This window comes from Notolepis coatsorum (assembly GCF_963971535.1).
Source record: "Notolepis coatsorum genome assembly, chromosome: 3".
In the NCBI taxonomy this organism is placed as follows: Eukaryota; Metazoa; Chordata; class Actinopteri; order Aulopiformes; family Paralepididae; genus Notolepis; species Notolepis coatsorum.
Genome location: NC_140167.1, coordinates 21,957,884 through 21,980,244, shown reverse-complemented (window position 1 = coordinate 21,980,244; position 22,361 = coordinate 21,957,884). Strand labels below are relative to the sequence as shown.

The 22,361-nt window shown below is 43.0% G+C and overlaps 1 protein-coding gene across 1 annotated transcript in view; it reads right to left on the bottom strand.

The window, feature by feature from the left end:
- rbks (ribokinase) overlaps positions 1–22,361 on the bottom strand; it is a 66,221-nt gene that overhangs the window by 27,799 nt on the left and 16,061 nt on the right. The window lies entirely within an intron of this gene.

Below are 22,361 nucleotides of genomic sequence, written 5' to 3'. Positions count from 1 at the left end.
TGGGAACGCCTGCACAGCAGAGACAGGAAATGGCGGGGGTAGTGTGAGCCTCCCACACGTTACACCTCGCCAATGAGAGTCCGTGCTGGCAGGTGAAAAGATGTGACAGGCTGCCTCCTTGTGTATCGGAGGGTACACGCGATGCAAGGCTTCTATCCTCCCTACAACCGGCCAGTGGGGGGTATATGTAAGCAACGTTCAAGACAGGGGAGGGGAGAATTGGCACAGCGGGTAATTGGGATGGGAGAAAAATTGAAAAAGAGGAGAAAAAGTGGATAAAAAAAAGAAGTGATGAAACAATGGAGAATAGTATTATTACAATAAATTAATACATCAATTGCCAGGGAAAGTGTTGATGTCAACCATCATGATAGACGAGGTAATTCAAGACAATTTCCAACTATTGGCTATGGCTAAAAACCTGGGGAGTCACATGATCATTTTAAGACCTGCCTGGTTCTATTTATTTATTTAATTTGTTTATTTGGACGGGACAATGCTAAATTAATGAACACTGTGGAGTGTAAAAATTGCCGGATTTAGCACGAGGCTAATTTCCATCCGTTGTCCCCAAACAGAAAAACAGGACTCATAGAAACAGTAAGAAATGTACAAATACATAAAAACAGGACACATAAAAACAGTAAAAAAAAATTTGCCCTCTAAAAGAAGCAAGGGTGGGGAAATGGGGAGACTGTTCCATGTTTGACTGCCTTTTATGGACAGGACGTTTTGGCCAAACGTGGTCAGTCTACGTTGGACCATGCAGTCACCTCTGGTGTTGTGAAGGATCAGATTAAACCGAATATATATATTTATTATATATATATATTTAAATAGTATTTGTATATCGTTTGATATCCCCTGTATATTCCTTGTACAATATGCACTGAATATCCCTTTAGTCTACTAAACAGCACATAATAGTTTCATTCTACCATTGGACGAGAACCTGGCGCCAGCAGCCATACCCCTAGGTTCAAGTTCAATCGTGCCGCCCAACATGTCGTGGCAAGCCCCGGTTCCGCGTAGGAATACGTCTGGCGAAATACGAATGGTACTATTTGTTCACAGCGCATATATATATGGCGCAAGTAAAGTAGAACTTTCTTTTAGTCCAGTTCTTTACCCTCCAACAGAGTGACAGACGCGAAGCCTCACCCACGACGCACGTGTGGTGCAGTAAGGCCTACTTGGCCTCAGAATAGGCATTGAGATATCGTGTGGATTAATAGTTGAATAGTCATAGTTTGGCACTATACCGTCGAGTTGGACGTATTCTATTAAGCTAATAATAGTCTATTTATGTATGGTGCATCGTTCGGTTAGAGCTATAAAGTTATCAGTACCCCCATCGTTCCTGACGTTATCTGGAGTCTTAACCAGGCTGGGCAGACCACTAGTGGTGCTTGCATCCGAGGAGCTCCGGGCCAGGGCGACTGGACCTGTATATTGGATTACTCTACCCGGACGACGGCGAGCCTTCCACGGCTTGGATTATGCTTTGGGTGCTTTGATTATTCCATGGATAACGGCCAACACTGCGGAGTGTTGGAACTACCCCCCGGAGAGGAGCAAGGTGAGACGGCGCTCTACACCAGTGAGGTCGCCTCACGTCTCTCCGTTGTGGACCGGCAGCTACCGTCCACCAGAGGGTCCAGCTGTATTCGTCTGCGGACCGAGGTTCTGTGGGCACCGTGTTCAAGACTTTGAATTCTCCCAAGAAATCGTCGGCCAGATGGGATACCGCCAGCGGCTTCTCTAACCCCCCCCTCCTACTGTCTTACAACCAGCGGGACCCCCCCCCCCCTTAGTGTATCCAGCTATAATCATTTAAGTACCATCGCTATAGTTTCCTAGAGAACCGGGTTGTATACTTACTCCCTGCGTAACCAGAGATTGGACATTCAATGTTGATTTACCTACGAATACTCATTTGCCATACAAGTGCATATTTCAAATCATAAGTGTAAACAAGTGAACGTTGTATATACCTTTTGCTATATTAAATATTCGATTTGTACATTTGTGTGGACTTCGTTTCATCAGGTGGGAAAGTGTTCATCATATTTATATCATGTACTGGATGGCCAGAAGTTAAAGTACAAGAGGTAGTGGTTTAATAATACCATACTTAACAATACAGTCAGGGAATTGTACCCCTCAGTTACATCTGGTGTCTGACCTGGTGCAGAGTCCAGTGTTTCTTTTTTTGTAGATGAATTCCTGGACAAATCTTTGAGTTTCTCAAGGTAGAGGGTTTATATGGTTCCACTTTTTCAATTGGTCTGACATTTGATGGGCGCAGGGGTGAGCATAATTACAATACATGAGATCTTTCATTTTAATTTGATTTGATCTTTATTTATCTCGAACAACCATAAAAACTCAAACTTGAAATAACAAAAAAAATCTTTACTCGTTTCCATGGTAACGGCTACAGTACCTATACGCCTTGGCATTTGAAGATCAGTCTTGAGCGAACGCTGCAGAGCTGAGAGGAACACGTTACGAAACACAAAATAGCCAAAACAACAGACAGAATTCACTATTGGAATTCAAAAGCAGCAAGAGAGTTCAACTAGGCGCTCAAATGAGTGCGATGTTTTAAAACGAGAAGTCGTCAAGAGCAAGGATCCCAAAGACTCTAAAATGTATATCAGGAAGGAGACATTTGTTATTTATTGTGGAATGGCGACATTATTTAACCTGTTATTAAGCATCGACGGCCAACACATTGTTTGAAAGCTAAAATGTCCGCCATTTGATTGACACCCTATTCGACCTATTAGATGCTTCCAATCTTGGGTTACAAGACCAAACAACTAACCTCGTTCCCAGTTTTATCTCCTCCGTGAACAAGACCAAACAACCAATGGTTTCGGACAAGTGACCACGTCCGGTTTCGCCTGGCCCTGGACGGACCAGTCACCTCTGACAGTGAAAATGATTGACGAAGAAAAGAGAAGAAAGGAGAATTACTCGCTTGCGCGTCGAAATGTATTGGACCGGACGGCCATTTTGGATAAGCATACCAAATTATTACCAATACAAACATGATAAACAATGTGGTAGCAACGCAGAGAGCTGGGCTCGAACCCAGCATCTCCTGCGTTGGTGGCGAGCGCCTTGCCCACTGCGCCACCTAGCCGCCCTTCTGACAAACATTTCTGACAAAAAACGTGTAAATAAAATCATTAAAAAGGCTGGCTCAGTGATTGGCCTCCCTCCTGATTCCTGATCATTATTGCCAAGCGAACTAGGACTAAACTGAACACCATTTTATCCTTTGAAGGCCACTCACTGTTCATTATTTTTTATGCTCTGCAAAGCTCATTCAGTGATAGGTTGTTGATGCCTCAATGCTCTACTGAGCGATTGAGAAGGTCCTTTGTGTTGAGAGGCTCTCTTCTTACTGTGTTGTGTATCTTGTATTGTATCATGTAATTGTTTCTTTCATGTTTGTATATTTGTATTCGCTCTGGTGGCAAACCATGTTTCCCCTCTGGGATTAAGAAATAAACCATACCATACCATAAAGATAAAACAAATTTTCCGTGGGACTGTTATCAACTTTGGACCTGTACTAGATAAGACTTCTTTTTGTATTTTATTTTTTTATAATTTTTTAAACAAACACATAAACAAACCTGACAACATAAAATTAGATATACAAGCATTAATTAACAGTGCACATCCAATGAAATCACCATTTAAATAAATGTCTTATACAAGATATACACCTAATACCTGCTATCTAATACCCTACACAAATGCTCTCGCTCTGATACAAAACCTCTCGATGTCTCTCTTTCATAGAAGAATTTGTGGTATCTGTGGTGTACAATTGGTATCCTTAATGGGACACCGTGAGCCTTCAAACATAACAATAACTGTGCGTAGAAATAATGTGTGGAACCGGTGAGATACATTTTTTTGTGTATTTCCTCATAACTACAAAAACCCTGTTTGTTGAAAACATCTCCTGTGTGTATGCCCTGCTTTTCCCATCTAGGGAATATTATAGGTCGTTTTCCAATCAGGAGTGCATTGTTATTGAATAAGGGAGTATGATTATGCCATTTATGTGGGTTCGAATTTTTTTGTGTGTTTCACGCCATATCTGGATCGCATGAGTAATAATGGGGCCAAATTTCAGTTCGCATTGCTTAATTGATAATTTGGTGTATACTATGTCCTGCAGTCTATGTGGTGCTACTATATTTACTTCTAAATTTCTCCAGGATACTGATGCTTGGCGATCAAACCAGGTTGTCAGTGGTCTTAAAGTGTACGCCTTAAAATAGTGGAAAAAATCTGGAAATGCCATACCTCCGTCGGCTGTGTTTCTCTGTGCAATCTTTTTATATGTGGTGGTTTGTTATTCCAAATAAATGTGTATGCGGAAGAGTGTAATATTTTCCAGTAACCATCTGGAGGGGGTAACGGTAGCATTGAGCTGATGAAGTTGATTCTAGGTAGGACATCCATCTTAACTATTGATCCCCGTGCCTGTACTGAGTTTTTAAGTTTTGACCACCTGTCAAAGTCGTATTTGATTTTATTTTGTATTTTTATGTAATTGTGCTTCACCGTTTGACTTATGGTAGGGAATACTTCAACTCCCAAACATCTAAAGTGTTTAACCATTGGTATCGCTCCTGGAAGGAGTATATTCTTTTTTGCAGGTGCGTTAAGTGGAAGGAAAGCCGACTTCGGCCAATTTATCTTAAATCCCGATAGATCGCCAAAGTCATCAATCAACTTGAGAAGATGAGGCATTGCGGTGTTGGGGTTTTGCATGAACAGTATTACGTCGTTCGCATATAAACTAATTTTATGTTGTGTGCCCTTGATTACGATTGGTTCTATGGATTGGGATTGTCTTATATATTGTGCTAAAGGCTCTAATGATAAATCGAATAGTCCGGGACTAAGAGGGCAACCCTGTCTAGAAGAGCGTGATACCGGAAAAATTTCGGAGGTGATTATACCTGTTGTAATCATGGCCGATGGGTCTTTGTATAATACTTTAATCATATCAATGAATCCTTTTCCTAACCCCATCCTTTCTAATACTGCCCATAGATACGACCATTCCAACCTATCAAAAGCTTTCATTGCATCCAGGGACAGCATCGCCTTAGGTGTGGTGTCGTCCTTGTTGGCATCTAGTAAGTGTAGTAACCGTCTTATGTTATCAGTGATCAAGCGGCCTCTTATGAAGCCAGTTTGATCCGGATGAACTAAAGACGTCATATGCTTTTGAAGTCTGATGGCTAATACCTTAGAAGAGTACAGTTTGATATCGGTTCCGAGGAGGCTTAAGGGTCTATAACTACCGCACTCGGTGGGGTCTTTGTCTTTTTTAAGGAGGACTGTTATGAGTGCAATATTGTCGTTCTTATGGAAGTTCCCCTCCTTGACTGAGTATAAAATCATATTAAGTAATAGTGGTCCAATTATGTCCCAACATGAGAGGTACATTTCTGGTGGGATACCGTCTCTTCCAGGAGCCCTACCACTTTGCATTTCGGATATGGCCTTCCTGAGTTCCTCTAGTGTGATAGGTGTTTCTAACTGTTTAGCGTCATCCTCTGAAAGTTTGGGGAGGTTAATTTGATTAAGATATGTGTCCATTTTGTTTTGGTCGAAGGTCGTTTCTGATTTATACAAGTTGGAGTAGAACTCTTTGAATGTCGCGTTTATTTTTTTAGGGTCTGTAACAAGTCCTTGTTGTGCTTTAATGGTAGTTATATCTGCACATTTTGCGTTAACTCTTAATCGCATAGCTAGTAGGTGACTTGGTTTAGAACCTTGAGAGTAATGCTGTTGTCTTGTGCTACGTATTTGTACTTCAGATTGTTGTTTATAAATGGCGTTAATCTCTTTTTTTAGTACATTAACTTGAGTTTCCAGTCGAACCGAGTCGTTGTATTGTAAAGAAGTAAATAACGTAGAGTAAAGCGTTTCCAGTTCCGCCAGTTTTGAGCATCGATTTTTGCGTATTTTGGAGGAAAAGCTATCGGTGAAATCCTTGATCATTCCCTTTACCGACATCCATAATATTCTGGGGTCCTGCACCGAATTCGCATTCTCCAGTAGGAATACTGAGAGAGCTTCTTTGAGTTGTGTAATGAATTCCTTGTTATTAAGCAGCATCGAGTTAAATCGCCATCTTGGGGCTCGGGATGACAGTATACCAAATGATCCTTTTAGGAGTAAATAACAGTGATCTGATAATGCATTGGGTACCATTTCCACATCATAGTTATCAAATAGTCTCGGGGATGCAAAAACATAATCTATTCTGGATAGTGTGTTATGTCTTGCAGATCGACAAGAGTACTTCCGGGTCGTGGGGTTGAGTGATCGCCATAGATAATTTACACCTGTATTCTTCGACCAATCCTTTAACGCATTAGATGAATTTTTCTGTTCGTTGGAAAAGGAGGGATAAGATTTATCCATCCCTGGATCCCAAATGGCATTAAAATCTGCACCAATTATAAATGAGCATTCGGGAAGGTCTAACATTGTTCTGGTAAGTGTAGTGAAGAAAATAGCTTCGTACAAATTTGGGGCGTATACCGCTACCAACGCTATTTTCCTGTTCTTGTGTACAATCTTAGCTATAGTTATCCGACCATCTGCATCAGACCATACTCCCTTCAATTCAATATTCAACTTCCGTTTAACGACTATGGCAACTCCACGGGTTCTCGTTCCAAAGGAAGAGTGACTAATGTTATGGTATATGTTGTCCACTAACGTAGCTATGTCTACTAGATAAGACTTCATGGTTTTGGACCCATTGTGTTTTCTAGCTCATACCTCTCAGCTGGAACTCTTTTGCAGGCATCTGTTTGCAAACTAATTCAGACGTAAGTAAACAAAACCTTTATTCCAGTGTGTTCAAACCTCTATAACTCTATTACATTCACACTCAGAGTGATTATTCCTGTTGTGCAAGAAAATTATGAATGTTTCCTTTCAAAAGAGACCAGACTCATGCATGTGCTATAAGTGGTTCAAGAATAAATCTCAAATTACTTTGGGTATGCAATCGACAGGTGTTTTATGCAAAACTAGCCCCATGCTTGCCCGATGGATAAGAGGATAAAAAGCAAATAATTGTTTTAATGATATGTGCCACAATAAAGGCTTATAATTTTTTTTACATATTTCTCCTTCCGGCTATACTTCACACCCTGTTGGAATTATATACTCATGATTACCTGACTTGTTTGTTTTTAAACGCTGTAGTTTTCACGTTTTATTCATGGCTAAAATGAAAACAATGCCATGAAAACCGACGAGAGTGACACAAATATCAAAGTACTGTAGTTGTGCTCTTGTGATTGGTCGAGGATTGAGATTGAGTCAAAAATTTACCTTTATTAGGTTAGAGAGGGCTACCAGACAGGGCTGTTATCTTTCACCGACACTCTTCGCCGTCTTCATCGAAACATTGGCCCAACTAATTAGGCAGAACAAGGGAATCAAGGGGGTGGAGATAAGGGGATCAGAACACAAATTGGGTCTATTCGCAGATGACGTGTTAGTATATATGAGACAACCAGACACAAGCTTCCAGATACTAATGGACCTACTGGAAGAATATGGACACTATTCCGGGTATAAACTTAACGTGACAAAGACACAGACTTTAGCATTAAACTACACACCAATGATAGAGATTAAAGAGAAGTACAAAATCAGATGGGACACGGACAAGATTAAATACTTAGGGGTGAACATTACAAAAGGGGTGAAGAAGTTATATAACGCAAACTATACACAGATCAATCAGAACATCAAGAGGGATCTAGGAAGGTGGACAGTACTTCCCCTGGACTTCAGCTCAAAGATTGAAATGATCAAGATGAACATATTACATATAAGGATGCTGTATCTATACCAATCTTTGCCCATACCAATACCACAGGACCAATTTAGATAATGGAATACATTGATATCAAGGTTTATCTGGGGGGGAAAGAAGCCAAGGATCAGATTTGTGACTCTGCAGCTACTAAAGGAGAGAGGAGGAATGGCAGTGCCCAGTCTCAAGGATTACTACTACGCAGCACAGCTCAGAGCTGTGGCATGTTGGTGCAACGTGAACTACACAGCCAGATGGAAAGACATTGAAATGAAGGGGGAGGGGTACCACACTCAAGCACTAGTAGGGGATACGGAATTATTTAGAAGACAGGAACATTTATTAGACCCAATTACCAAATTCACCTTAAACATACAATTGTATGTATTGAGCTGTACTGTACCCATTCTGCAATCTGTTAATAACATTTTCAATCAATCAATCAATCAAACATTTGGAACATGATAGTAAAGGGATACAAACTAGGAAAAGAGACTAAAATTCTGAGGTGGTTAACACATGACAGTAAATTCAAACCAGGGATAGATGATCATGGTTTCAAAAGATGGGAACGGGGGGGAATTACAGCAATATGCACGATGGTAGAAAAAGGGGAGATGCAGAGTTTCCAATATATAAAAGATAGGTTTGGTCTGGAGAGAGATCACTTTATATACTTACAGATTAGGGATTACTATAAAAAAGGAAATAAAAACGGATAAGACCAATGAACAGAATGGAGTAATCAAGATAATGGTTAATGCATATGAAGGGAGAAAAGGTAGGGTGATCCCAGCTCTCTATCAGGCTCTGCTGGGATGTAGGGGTAACTCAACAATGTATATAAAAGAAAAGTGGGAAAGGGAACTAGAGATCGAGATGCCGGAGGAAGAATGGTACAATGTATGTAAGGTACAACACTCAGCCACTGGTTCAAGGGTATGGAGGGAGTTTGGATGGGCAAATATTATTAGATACTTCATAACACCAGAGATGAAGGGGAGATACGTACCAACACAGAAAGCATGTTGGAAGCTATGAGGTCAGGAGGGGGCGAATCACACACACTGTATTTTGGAAGTGTCAAAAGATAAGGGAGTATTGGGAAGGAATATGGGAGACATTAAAGGAGATATTGGGTTATGAAGTGCCCATGACGGGCTTGGTGCTATATCTGGGGAATCTGACACAGGAAAACATACAAAGAGAGGACAAATACCTGGTAAAGACACTACTGGTAGCCAGTAAGAAAACAATAACAAGAGCATGGTACAAAGTGGATCCACCTACAAAAGAACAGTGGCTGGGTGTAGTAGAGGAAATATATGACATGGAACAATTTACACACATATTGAGGATACAGTAGGAGAAATCTGGGTCAAAATGGGAGGAATATAAAATAAATGGGAACGACACCACAGACTGGTAACCAGAACATGAAGTCACATGTAGAAATGGAAGAAAAGCTCACATGTCACCATGTCACTGTATTGTTTTATGTTTGTTTTTGTTTCAATTTTTTGTTTCTTGTTTCAATGTTGTATGATTTTAATTGTTAATAAAAATGTAAGTACATTTTTTTAATACAAATGTACCTTTATTGGTTGTAACAGTATAATAATTATATAATTCATATATATATATATATATATATATATATATATATATATATATATATATATTAAGGCTGTCAAAGTTAACGCGATATTAACGCGTTAACTCCAGATTCTATTAATGCCACTAATTTTTTTAACTCAAGATTAACTATAATTTTTTTTTTTTTTTTTACTAGACTTCACTCAGGTGTATTATTGATGCTCTCATTTATACTATGTTTGTTTCTGAAGTGTGTGTGTGTGTGTGTGTGTGTGTGTGTGTGTGTGTGTGAGATATAGAGAGAGAGGGGGGTGAGAGAGATGAGGAAGGGGCAAGAGAGAAAGAGAGCTGTGAGAGTGTGTGTGTGAGGGAGAGAGGGGTGTGTGTGATTAATCAGCCCTTGTGTGGGTGAATGTAACAAGTTCCTAACGTTTTCTTTCCCCTATTATTTCATGCACACTTTATTCATTGTTTTAAATTATTATTTTCTTTTAAGTTATTTTGTGCATCACTCTGCAGACTCTGCAAATTTGCAATGCATGAGGGTCATCCTTTTGTGTTAAATGGCTGCATAAAGCAAGCATTTGTTGACTCGCATGTTGATAAGAGTATTAAAACTTGGAACTTGAAAAAGATCTGTTTAAGGTAAAAAAAAAAAAAAAGTGATTAATTTGCGATTAATCGCGAGTTAACTATGGACAATCATGCGATTAATCGAGTTAAATATTTTAATCGTTTGACAGCACTAATATATATAACATATTAGTGGCTACAATTGGGGAAATCAGTCACTCTGATTGGTTTAAAAGATTTTACGATGAAATCCCAACTGTCTGCTAACTGTTCCTAGAGTTAAAACAAATCATGGTGAAGAAGCATTCAGTTATTATGTTTTGGAAATTTGGGATTCCAAATTTTGGAACAAACTTCCATAAGATCTCAGATTTTCAAAAACAGTCTAATAACTCTTATTTTCACCATTGCCTTTAATGAAAATGTAGTTGTCAGTGCACTGAAAATAGCACTTTGACTTTTTTTCTTATTTTGTAATGCTCTTTATGATATATTTGTATCTATTTTTAATCCTTATATAAATCACTTTGAATGACCTCTGCATATGAAATATGCTATATAAATCCACGCCTTGTCTTACCATTACTTTTCTATACGCAGCGTTGGCTTTTCCCATTCAATAGGCTTTGTCGTCAAGGTCTGGCATTACCTTAATTACACTTAGAGGGGGAACAAACACTTGAGGGCTACCGTGAGGGATTGCTCTCATAGGGAAAGGCTAAAGTGGATAGGCTTCTATAAAAAGAAAAGCCTTTTTAAAGATCAAATTAGCATTCCGTGGAAAAAAAACATCCAAGAAAAGGCCCAGGGACATGGCCTTACGTATGCTTAGAGATGTACCTCTCTCACCCTGTGTTCTCCACTAGCTCTCAGGTTTCTGTGTCTGTGTTTGTGAGTGAGAGAGGGAGTGAATATATTTGTGTGTGTGTGTGTGTGTGTGTGTGTGTGTGTGTGCGTGTGTGTGTGTGTGTGTGTGATTGAGGGACAGAGAGAGAGTGCGAAAAAGTATCCTTCATAGGGTATCAAATCCTATATGTGTATGAAGAAGTGCATTAATGTGTGAGTGAGCTATGACCAAGTGTGTGTGTGTGTGTGTGTGTGTGTGTGTGTGTGTACGTGCGTGCCTGTGTGTGTGTGCACGCAAGCATTTGTAAACGCAAGTGTGTGTGTGTGTATAAGAGAGAGAGAGCGTGAAGCTATAAATGTTGCACATCGCTGTCTTTGCATATTCATGACAGGTATGCATCTAATACTGAACTTTGTGTGTATGTGTGTATCATCTTTATGCAGATGGCACTATTGTGTATTGTATTGCTGGCTCTGTACAACTAACCATTGAGAGCCTGCAACTTTCCATTACTGCTCTGGACATATTCATCTTAACTGGTACTTAATGCAAATAAAACACAATTCATGCTGTCTTCCAGAGCCAGAAATATATATATATTTTTTGTCTACTTTTTCTCCCCATTTTTCTATTTTTCTCCCATCCCAATTTTTTCGTATTATCCAATTCTTCCCTCCCCTGTCTCGAACGTTGCTAGACCATGCCTCCCACTGGTCGGCTGCAATGTGGATGAAGCCTTGCATCACGTGTCCCCTCCGGTACACGAGGAGGCAGCCGTCGCATCTTTTCACCTGTACAGCGCGATCTCTCAGTGGCGAGGAGTAACGCGTGGGAGGCTCACGCTGCCCCCGATACTTCCTGATTCTGCTGTACAGGCGTCACCCAACAGACCTGTAGGAGTCGCTGTCCACAACGTCCGATCCCCACCCACCGGCTTTCCCACCCCCTAATACTGGCAATTGTATTAGTATGAACAACCAGCCAAGCCGGAAGCAACGCCGAGAGCTGGGCTCGAACCCAGCATCTCCTGCGTTAGTGGCGAGCGCCTTGGCCACTGCGCCACTTAGCCGACCCAGAGCCAGAAATATTGATTACAATAATTAATATTTACCATGAACAGATCCAACATTGAGAATATAAATATATTGGCATCTGACGTGATGAGGAATATACATTTTAATACCATATAGACATAAATTGGCTTATTGTACAGAAACAGAACCAGCTTCCTATATGATTAGTAGGCAGAGGATAGTTTAATCAGTTTTCCTATCCATATTGGATTATGAGGATGTAATTTATGGACATGCTACTGCTTCCACGCCCTTAGACTTAGTAATGATGATTATGGTTTTTCATCATTGATTATTGATTATTCATCATTGTACCCTGTAAGATAAGGGTGGTTGGTCTTCTCTGGCCGAGAGATGTAATAAACATTGGTATTTGTCTATACCTATCTATAAAGTCCTAATTTAACCCTCTATCTCTATCTAACCCGCTCAAATGACTGGATAATGCTTCAGGTCCCCTGAACTGGGAAAATTAGCTTTTAGCTTCAGTGCTCCAAACACATGGAATGATTTTCAACATACCCTAAAGATACTCTTGCATCCTTTGGACAGTTTAGAATGAAGGATCGCAAACCACTCCATTTCAGAGTGTAATCGTTTATCATTCTTTGTTTTTGATTTTGTGTTTTGTCTTGTTTATTTAAGATTTATCATTGTATCTCTTGACGTCATTGCAAATGAGGGCAACCTGAATATTCCCATTCAAGCCTTAAATAACAGTTTGAATTTGAATTTTTTTTTATCATACCAGTGTCATTGCAACCAAATATGTCTAAAAAGTATACCTTATGTTACTTGACTTGACTGGTTTTCCATATTGTGTACATACGAGGAGAAGCATAGCTTCCTGTGCATATTAACAAAATATGTGACATGAAGTCTACTGTCTTTATGTCCGCGCCTGGTTGCAGTGTGTTTTGTGTGTGTGTGTGTGTGTGCCTGCGTGCATGTATGTTTGTGTTCATGTCTGGTTGCTGTATATATTTTTCTTAGGAATATACACTATATATACATTTTTCTCAATGCTTTGACATGAGAGAGAGCAGCTGCGTGGGTTTGCGCAGGGCTTAAGCCACCTGGCACTTTGAGGTGGACCTCTTATGGGTAAAAGTGGAAATGGAATGACACATACATCCAGATGACCTACTGTAGACCCCGTCACACACAGATGGGTGTGAAAGAGAGATGGCACATCATTCTTTTGGATACTGATCACACTTCAGCTTCTCCGTCTGTCCAGTTTCCAAGACGATTTCCATTTCCTCAACCTCTCTCTCTCTCTCTCTCTCTCTCTCTCTCTCTCTCTCTCTCTCTGATCTTCCTATAGCTGGTAGGGTAGGGATGGGTGTGAGTAATCGATTACTCAAGTACTCACCGTTTCAACTGAACTCAAGTGGTTTTTTTTTTTTTTTTTTTTTTATTGCAAAACAAAATTGTTAAAAGTCAGTACTCAACACACAATGCATAATGAAACTAACAATTAAGGTGGCTAAAATGACATGCAAGTACAGTAACAGAAAACAAAAAAAAAGTATATAATAATATTTTACCGTATACAGTGTATATCCAACGAAATTACCAATTGTACCAATGTCTTATACAGGATATACTCCTAATACCTATTATCTAAAACCCTACACACATATGCTCCAGCTCGAACCCCCCCCTCCCGGACCCCTCCTTGGATAGTACCTCCATTATCCCTCACTCCTAACCAGACACCACCATTATAAGCTAGCTTTTATTCTCTCCACCACTTCTAACCACATTGACATTTTCGATTCGTTGAGTCCCAGAATTCTTGCTGTAGATATTTCTTGATAAATCACATCGAGATATGTAAGAAACCAAACCTTCCGGCACATTTTTCCGGTTGAAACCAGTGTGATGCGATCAGTTTTTTAGCTACTGTGATACCCGATAAAACCAATCTCTTTAGCTGTGGATTTACTGCAAACTCAAAAACATCATTCAATAGTAATACAGAGGGGTGTACTGGTATATTCCAAGATACGAGTTTTGATAATTGATGGGTCACATCTTTCCAGAATGCCTTAACTGGTGGGCTGTCCCAATACATGTGCATAAATGTTCCTTCGTCTCCATTTGTACATTGGGAGCATTTTGAGTCTTGTTTGAGACCCATTCTGTTCAGTCTTATAGGAGTCAAGTATGTCCTGTGAATATAGTTAAGATTGATTTGTTGATGGTCCGGGTTCCTTGATGTAAGACGGACATTTGCCCATGCTCCTTGCCAATCAAAGTCACTTTCCGGGTCTGGTATATCCCTCCTCCAGACAGAGTCTAGTTGGAGGGTTTCATACGAGGACGTTAGTAATTGATAATAAAAACCTGATACAAAACCTCTCGATGTCTCTCTTTCATAGAAGAATTTGTGGTATCTGTGGTGTTCAACTGGTATGTCTAATGGAACACCGTGAGACTTCAAACATAGCTGTAACTGTATGTAAAAAAGCCATGTGGACTCGGTGAGATTACATTTTGTGCATATTTCTCCATAACTACAAAAACCCTGGTTGTTAAAAACATCCCCTAATGAGTGTATGCCTTGCTCTTCCCATATAGGGAATCTTATAGGACGTTTTTCAATTAAGAGTGCATTGTTATTGAATAAGGGAGTGTGATTGTGCCATTTTTGTGGGTTAGGATTTTTTTTTTGTGTTTCACGCCATATCCGGATCGCATGGGTAATTATGGGGCCAAACTCAAGTGGTTTTTGAGGGTTTTGCAAATGAGGGGATCTGTCTAAACTTGTCTAAAAAAAAAAACGTTCTAAATCGAACTTTCCAAATCGAACAACCTAGACGTTTATGACCGTCTTGGATTTATTTATGCACTGTTGCATAAAAGTACTGCGGTACAATGAGCCATATAAAGCAGAAATTCCTCCATTTGCAAGAGAAAGAGAAAATGCTAAGATGGGCTAAACAACGTAAACTGGAATACGGCGGCCGCGTGTTAAGAATATACCCGCGCTGCTCTAGCCGAAAAACGAGCCGCGTTCAAAGCCGTGAAGAGCTCTCTTTATCAAAAGGGAATAAAGGGGGTGTGATAAAGGGGGGGGGGGGGGGGGGGGGGGGTGACACCTCGGGCGAATTTATTTTTATATATAATTTTAAAGCTCTCGATGAGCTCTATCAAATGGTACAAGGATAAGCTCACTATAATTAAACTTTTTCAAATAAAGACCAAAAATATAAAGGCATAAGTGGAATCCTTTAGTTGAGTTGAGTTATGATTATCTTTGTATTAGAACGTGCGTATGTATGTGTATGTACAGGTGCAGCTCAATAAATTTGAATATTGTGGAAGTTATTTTATTTCAGTAATTCAATTCAAAAAGCGAAACTCTCATAGATTATATATTCATTACAGACAAAGTGAAATATTTCAAGCCTTTATTTGTTTTAATTTGGATGATTATGGCTTACAGCCCAAAATTCTGTATCTGAGAAAGTTTGAATATTACATAAGACCATAAACAAGGTGGCCTGTTGGGATGTTAGATCCTAATGTGAAAGGTGATTGACGATTTCCTTATAACCCTGACCACATATCCCCATCCCTACTCTGGGAGACTTTAAAGGTGGTAGTTAGAGGATAGATTATATCCTACTTTGCGACACAAAACAAACTGAGAAAACAAAAGCAGGAACAGCTTATGGAAAGTATTGCAAAATTAGACAGCAAATTATCAGTATCCCCATCCCCTGAATTAGACAAGGAAAGGCAAAATCTCCAAATGGACTATAATTGACTCTCAACTCGTGAGACTGAAAAACTACTTTTAAGATCACGTGGGTTTTTCTATGAACATGGGGAGAAGGCAGGACGTCTTCTGTCACACCAAATTAAGAGCCGATCGACATCCCAACAAATTTAACAAATAAGGACTCCCTCTGGTGAACTCACAGTCATCCCATCTCTTATTAATGTGACCTTTAAAACATTCTACTCAGAGATTTATACTTCACAACCCCCTGCGGATGAGACAGGCATGGCAAGGTTTCTTGACAACCTGGAATTCCCATCCGTAACCCGCACTCAAGCGAGCGAGATGGATCAACCTCTAGTACTTAGTCATATAGCAGACTCGATTAAGCTGATACAAAGTGGCAAGGCCCCTGGCCCAGAGGGCTATCCAATAGAGTTTTATAAGAAATTCATAGATAAATTACCCCCCCTCCTGTTAAAAATGTTCAATGACTCTCTTGACCGGGGGGCTCTTCCTCCAACTCTCACTGAGGCTTCTATAACCTTGCACCCTCCTACCGCCCAATCTCCCTTTTAAATGCAGAGTTTGCAGACTATAAAATCCTAGCAAAAGCACTAGCCATGCGGCTAGATTCGGTTATGCCAGGTATCATATCATCAGACTAAACTGGGTTTATGAAAAACCGCCACTCCTTCTCCTAATATTCGGCGCCTTCTAAATATTCTTCACTCTCCTGCATCCACTGAGACACCAGAGGTGGTGGTCTCTTTGGATGCGGAGAAAGCGTTTGATAGGATGGAGTGGGGGTATCTATTAGAGGTCCTTAACCTCTTTAGCCCAAGCCCAAATGACATCACGTCATAAATCCATCTCTACAGACTGTATGAATTTAATGTTGCGTTTTTTTTCCAAATGTAGCCAAGAGTAAAGACCCTAACTGTAACTGAGGGGTACAATTCCCTGACTGTATTGATAAGTATGGTATCATTAAACCACTACCGCTTTATGTACTTTAACTACTGGCCACACAGTACATGATATAGATATGATGAACCCTTTCCCACCATGAAACCAAGTCCACACAAATGTATAAATCGAATATTTAATATATAGCAAAGGGTATATACAACGTTCACTTAATGACATTTATGATTTGAATGCACTTGTAAGGCAAATGAGTATTCGTAGGCAAATCAACATTGAATGTCCAATCTCTGGTTACGCAGGAAGCAAGTATACAACCTGGTTCTTTAGGGAACTATAGCGATGGTACTCAATGATTATAGCTGGATACACTAAAGGGGGTCCCGCTGGTTGTAAGTCAGTAGGGGGGGGGGGGTTAGGAGAGCCGCTGGCGATATCCCATCTGGCCAACGATTTCTTGGGAGAATTCAGAGTGCTGAACACGGTGCCCACAGAACCTTGGTCCACAGATGAATACAGTTGGGCCCTCTTGTAGACGGTAGCTGCCGGTCCACAACGAAGAGACGTGAGGCGACCTCACTCGGGGTAGAGCGCCGTCTCACCTAGACTCCTCTCGGGGGGTAGTTCCAACACTCACCAGTGTTGGCTGTTATCCATGGCATAAATCAAAGCACCCAAAGCAAGTAGATAATCCAAGCCGTGTAGGGCTCGCCGTCGTCCGGGTAAGGTAATCCAATGTGCAGGTCCACTCGTCCTAGCCCAGAACTCCTCGGATGAAAGCACCACACGTGGTCTGCCCAGCCTGGTTAAGACTCTAGATAACGCGAGGAAACGATGGGGGTACTGCTCACTTTATAACTCTAACCGAACGATGCACCATACATAATAGACTATTATTAACTTAATAGAAATACGTCCCACTCGACGGTATAGTGCCAAACTATGACAATTCAACTATTAATCCACACGATGTCTCAATGCCATTCTGAGGCCAAGTTGACCATACTGCACCACATGTGTATCGTGGGTGAGGCTTAACGTCTTGCCACTAGGTTGGAGGGTAAAGAACTAAGGGCTAAGGGACTAAAAGAAAGTTCTACTTTACTTGCGCCATATATATATGCGCTGTGAACAAATAGTACCATTCGTATTTCGGCAGACGTATTCCTACGCGGAACCGGGGCTAGTAACGACATGTTCGTCGGCACGATTGAACTTGAACCAAGGGGCTTGGCTGCTGGCGCCAAGTTCTTGTCCAATGAGAGAATGAAACTATTATGGGCTGTTAGTAGACTAAAGGGATATTCAGTGTATATGTACAAGGAATATACAAGGGATATCAAACGATATACAAATACTATTAAATATATATCCATAAATAAATATATATATTCGGTTTAATCTGATCCTTCACAACAGCCGCCGCCTAATTAGTCCCACCTAATTAGCTAAGCAGAGACAGATTAACCGCACTGTCTACCACTCAAGGTCCGCTGTAAGGGTCAGTCAACTCACAAAGTCATGGGGTCATGGTCGTCATCGATAGTGTCTGGGAGTCTGGGCAGTTCTATTAGCCTCGCCACGGGTCGTGTGTAAGTTCGCCCTTGGACGAGCACCTCAGCTGCTCGGACCTTGCCATCGGCACCGGTGATCACTTTGCTTACGCGGCCAGCCGGCCACATAGCTCTGGGTAGTGACTGGTCGATAATCATGACGACTGTTCCTTCTGTCAAATTGTCTCTCTCTTTTACCCACTTCTGGCGGGTCTGTAGAGACGGTAGGTAGTGGAGTAGAAAGCTGTTCCAAAACTTGTCAGCTAGTACTTGACTGTACCTCCACATTCTTCAGCCGTTCGCTTCTTCAGGCCTGTACATTGTCTGGGGTAGCGCGGGGTCCAGCCGCCCCATCAAGAGTGTGTTGGGGGTGACTGGGTCGACATCTGCTATATCACTGGAGACGTAGCAGAGGGGCTTGGAGTTCAATACTCCCTCGATCTCCGTGAGGACTGTCATTAGGACTTCTTCCGCCACAGTCTGGGCCCCAAGCACGGCGTACAGGGCTGTCTTTATAGAACGTACTTCTCGTTCCCAGGTTCCACCGAAGTGGGGTGCGTTCGGGGGATTAAACTGGAAGTCAATCTGGGATGGAGCGAGGTGGGTCTTAAGTTCTGGGCCCATAGCTTGGAAGCTCTCTCTCAGCTCTCTTTCTCCGCCTTTGAAGTTTGTCCCGTGATCAGACAACAATGTAGACGGTTTTCCTTTCCGTGATGTGAATCTTCGGAAGGCCATAAGGAATGAGTCTGTGCTCATGGTTGGAAGGAGTTCGATATGTATCGCTCTGGTGGTCATGCATTTGAATACAATACCCCACCGCTTCTCGGTTCCTCTTCCTTTCTTTATATACAACGGGCCAAAACAGTCCATGCCTGTGGAGTGGAATGGCTTGTCGCCGAGTCGGAGGCGACAGGGAGGTAGGTCAGCCATCCGGGGTATGCTGGGCTGCGCGCGCCACTTTCGGCAGTCTAGACAGGTTCGCTGGAAGCGTCGCACTGCTTCTCTCCCTTGAAGTATCCAATAGCGACGTCTGATCTCCGCGAAGACTCTCTCTGCTCCTGCGTGGTGTACATCCTCGTCGTATTTCTTTATGATCAGCTCTGTGACCTTGTGTCGGCTGTTCAAGACTATCGGGTACTTAACGTCATCCGGTAGATCGGGGGCTCTCCGCAGACGACCACCCACTCTGACACCTGGCACCCACTCGGGTGCCAGGTGGAGCAGTCTGCTGTCTGATGGGACGGGCTTTCCTCCCTGTAGACAGTCTAGCTCATCGGGGAACGAGTCTCTCTGGGCTCGTTGTAGTAGAAGAAGTTCTGCTTCTTCGTAGTCAGCTGCTGAAATGTCAGTGGTGGGCTGAATCTCTGGGTGGTGCCACAGGAATGTCTTTAGCTGCGCACTCTGTAGGGTAATGCAATCATCTATGTTGGGGTCTGTGGAGGCGACTGTGCTCAGTCCACAGAACATAGGTTTCTTGTTCTCAGCCTCCTCTTTACTCGCTTCCCGCGGGGTGGGCGTAGGCCACTCTTCTTCCGGGAGCTTGAGGAACTCTGGTCCGTCACTGTAGATGTTGCGACGGGTGAGGTCATCTAGGGACATTCCCCGGGTGATGACGTCAGCTGGGTTGTGTTTGGTGTCCACATACCGCCAGCTCGCTGTTTCTGTTAACTCTTGAATCTCGGTGACTCTGACTCCCACGAAGACTTTGTATCTGCATGAATCAGACTTGATCCATGTGAGTACTGTCGTGGAATCTGACCACAAGATTGTTCTGTGCACCGGAATGGTGAGTTCACGTTGGATTAACGTGGCTAGATGCGCTCCTGCTAGGGCTGCGCAGAGCTCTAGACGCGGGATAGATTGTTGCTTTCGTGGGGCTATTCTTGAGCGAGCCAGGATGAAAGCAGTGTGTATCTTTCCTCCCTTCTCTTGGGCACGCAAGTAGGCCACCGATCCATAGGCTACTTCGGAGGCGTCACTGAAGACGTGTAGATCCATCTTGCATGTCTCTGGCCTCACTGTGGGTGGGAAGTAACTGCGGCGTATATTGACGCCTGGGAGTGAGCGGAGTTCCGTCTCCCACTCTCTCCATGTGGAGGCAAGGGGTGCGGGTATTGGGTCGTCCCAGCCCTGGTCCTTGTCCCATAGTGCTCGTACAATCATCTTTGCCCTGGTGGTGTAAGGTAGAATACATCCCAACGGGTCATATTGTCTGGCGAGTGTTCTGTACACACTCCGTCTGGTGGTCGGTATCGCCGTCGACCTTCCCTGCTCCGTGGTCAGGGGTTTGTGTCTATAGTGGAGCGAGTCTGTTTTGAAGCGCCAGACTAGTCCTAGTGTCATTTCTTGGGCTTCTCCTGGGATGGTCGCCATCCAGGTCTCGCTGCTGGCAGCCTTGTCCGCGGGGGAGAGGCTGCGCAATACGTGCGGGTCGCTGCTGGCCCACTGCCTGAGATCAAAGCCGCCTTTGATCAGGGAGACGCGTAGCTTGAGTAGGAGAACCTCGGCTTCTTCTTGAGTCGAAACGCTTTGTAAACAGTTGTCCACGTAGAAACTGTTCTTCACACTGTGTCGGACCTCTTCATCTGCTGCTGGGTCCTCTGCGACGTGTTTCTGTAGTGCAAATGTAGCACAGCACGGGCTGCATGTGGTTCCGAAGGGGAGGACTTCCCATTGGTAGATGGCTGGGTGCTCATCTCCGGTCCTCTCTCTCCATAGGAACCGCAGTAGGGGCTTATCCTCCTCCACTAGTCTCACCTGCAGGAACATCCCTTTGATATCCCCGCTGATAGCCACCTTGTCCTGGCGGAAGCGTAGTAGCACGCCTAGTAGAGAGGGGCCGAGTGTGGGGCCGGGCAAGAGCTCTTTATTCAGATTTTGGGATCCGATCTGGTAGCTGCAGTTAAACACAATGCGATCCTTGCCGTTGTGGTGGACCTTGTGGTGCGGCACGTACCATGATTCGGTCGTCTGATCGGCCTCTTTAATGTCAATCTTTGTCACGTGTCCCGCTGTGATTAGCTTCTCAATCTCAGCGCGGTACACACTCTCTTGAGCGGGGTCTTTGGCTAGGCGCCGCTCTGTGTTCAATAGATACCGCTCCGTAGCGTCTTTCTTTGCGTGAAAGGTGGGCATTCCCTCTCGCCTCAGGAGTGGAGTTGCGTATCTCATCACTCCGCCGACTGTGACTCTCTTGGTCCCTTGCTCGAGGAGGTTTATGGCGTAAATGTCTTCTTTAGAACGAATGTCTTTCTTTTCGTTCTTAAAGGGCATTGTCTCTAGTGTCCATAGCCTCTCGACATGCTGCAGGAGAGTGGTGTCTTCCTCTGTCACTCTGGAGTGGAGGCAGCTAGTGGCTGCTGTTCGGTTGAGAGATTTAGCGAGGGGGCCTTGTAGTGTCCATCCTAGGCGGGTCTCGACTGCTGCAGGACAGCCTCTGGGTCCTGTATGGACCCGGTCTATCGGGACTATGAGGTCTGCATGGTCGGAGCCTATCAGCAGGGTCGGGGTGGCGCCGTCTATGAGCGGGATAGGTAGTTGACGCAGGTGCACATATTTATCCATCAGTTTGGCGATGGGGTAGGTGTACTGTGATAGTCCTATTTCTTGGCTGGTGAAAGCATTTGTAATCCTATACCGTCGCTCTGGCTGCCCGCTTGCTGCGATAGTGAAGGAGACATTCTCGCCTTTTATCGTCTTTAAATCTCTTCTTATTGTCCGAATCGTCATTTGGTTCTCGCTCCCCCGCAGTCCCAGCTGGGCCGCAGCGGACGCGAGCAGAAGGGTCTTCTCTGACCCGTCATCAAGGACGGCGTAAGTGTCCATGACTTTATCTTGGTAGCTCAATGTTACACGGACTACCTTTAAGAGCACTTGGGCGCCGCTGCTGCTGGCGGGGTCAATGTACATGACACTTGCCTTTGTGCTGCTCGATGGTGCAGGTGCAGGCTTTCTTCTGTTACTGTCGTGTAGGACATCTAGGTGGGCTCCGTCACACCGACTGCACCTCTTCTTTAGGCGGCACTCGGCTGCCATGTGACTGCGCGCACATCGGTAACAGCGCCTGTTGGACTTTATCCATTGACTCACTTCTTCTGCATTCATCTTGGTGAACAGGTCACATTGTGACAGCCAGTGTTCCTTCTCGCAGTACGGGCACACCATCTTCCACTTC